General features: G+C 42.1%; 1 non-coding gene across 1 annotated transcript; it reads right to left on the bottom strand.

Moving 5' to 3' along the window:
• Positions 1-588: 588 nt before the first annotated feature.
• On the bottom strand, positions 589-674 carry TRNAR-UCU (transfer RNA arginine (anticodon UCU)). The gene is given in 2 exon segments: positions 589-624; positions 638-674. It is a non-coding gene; the product is annotated as a tRNA-Arg (tRNA).
• Between the last annotated feature and the right edge of the window lie 1,298 nt (positions 675-1,972).

Genomic DNA, 1,972 nt, shown 5'->3' with positions numbered 1-1,972 from the left:
CCAACATCGGCATATTATTACGCCCGATGTCGGAGAGGGATTAAACATCATGTGCTAATAAGTGCATATTTAGTATCAAGGGCGGACACCAACAGCTTGGGACCCCTGTGCAAGAAATTTGTCTGGGTCCCCCTCCTTTCATGGCGACAAAGCTAAACATATTTAGATAGATAGATAGATAGATAGATAGATAGATAGATAGATAGATAGATAGATAGATAGATAGACAGCTCTGACAAAAATTAAGAGACCACCGCAAAATTGTCAGTTTCTCTGATTTTTCTCTTTATAGGTATATTTTTAGTAACATAGTAACATAGTTAGTAAGGCCGAAAAAAGACATTTGTCCATCCAGTTCAGCCTATATTCCATCATAATAAATACCCAGATCTACGTCCTTCTACAGAACCTAATAATTGTATGATACAATATTGTTCTGCTCCAGGAAGACATCCAGGCCTCTCTTGAACCCCTCGACTATAGTAACATAGTTAATATGAAGCCCAGATCTGATACTTTTATTTTTCCTTTTTCATATTTCCAACAACAACTGAGACAAAGTATGAATGTCACACAAACTTCAAAATACGACTCTGGTGGGACTCGAACCCACAACATTTGAATCACATCAGTTCCCTAGAAGTCCAATGCGCTATCCATTGCGCCACAGAGTCACAAGTCAATATGAGTAATATGTAATTTTTTCTTTTATTCTGTAAACTTCTGACAACATGTCTCCAAATTTCCAAACAATAAATGTTGTATTTTTTTCTGAAAATGAGAAATGGTCAAAATAAATAATGCAAAGAAAACAAGTTCATAATCATTTAGAAACAACAATGCTAATGTTTTAAATCAGGAAGAGTTCAGAAATCAATATTTTGTGGAATAACTATGATTTTTAATCACAGCTTTCATGCATCTTGGCATGCTTTCCACCAGTCTTTCACACGGCTCCTGGTGCAAAAATTTTAGCAGTTCTTCTTTGTTTGACGGCTTGTGACTATCCATCATCCTCCTGATTACATTCCAGAGGTTTTCAATTCAGGACTGGAGATCGGGCTGCCCATGACAGGGTTTTTAATGTGGTGGTCTCTTAATTTTTGCCAGAGCTGTATATGTACGTATACATGCACTGTACATATTGTAAGGAAGCTAATGGCCGTGTAGCCGATGGGAGGTACTGTATGTGTCACAGAAATGTCTGCTCTCTGTTATGTAACCCACAGTATTTTCTTTAGTGCACGTAAACACTAGGAGGTTAGTTTGGTGCACCTGGGACCAGGTTGCGGGTAGATATGAGAGATGTTCGGGTCTGACTACCCATATACCTCACCTCTGGGTGTGATTAAGCCCCTACTATATATATATATATATATATATATATATATATATATACATATATATATATATATATAGCTACACACACATGTACAGTTCCGTCCCTTACACATCAGATTATATGGAGCCCTGTCTTTATTACATACCATCCTGACTTGTTAGATATATAATGCAATGATGACTGATGGAGCATGTGAAAGCTTATTTTCTAATGGAAGACCTGAAGGACTGGTCGTCTGGTCACTGGCTGGTCCATCAGCAGTAATTGCTGCTGCCATCCTGCGCCCGTTCTGTCATGTGCTGCTGCCATCCTGCGCCCGTTCTGTCATGCGCTGCTGCCATCCTGCGCCCGTTCTGTCATGTGCTGCTCCCATCCTGCTGCCATCCTGCGCCCATTATGTCATGCGCTGCTGCCATCCTGCGCCCGTTCTGTCATGTGCTGCTGCCATCCTGCGCCCGTTCTGTCATGTGCTGCTGCCATCCTGCGCCCGTTCTGTCATGTGCTGCTGCCATCCTGCACCCGTTCTGTCATGTGCTGCTGCCATCCTGCGCCCGTTCTGTCATGCGCTGCTGCCATCCTGCGCCCGTTCTGTCATGTGCTGCTGCCATCCTGCGCCCGTTCTGTCATGTG

Source organism: Ranitomeya imitator, chromosome 1, assembly GCF_032444005.1.
Source record: "Ranitomeya imitator isolate aRanImi1 chromosome 1, aRanImi1.pri, whole genome shotgun sequence".
Lineage (NCBI taxonomy): Eukaryota > Metazoa > Chordata > Amphibia > Anura > Dendrobatidae > Ranitomeya > Ranitomeya imitator.
Note: the sequence above shows the minus strand (reverse complement) of the source record. Positions and strands in the feature narration are given on the sequence as shown.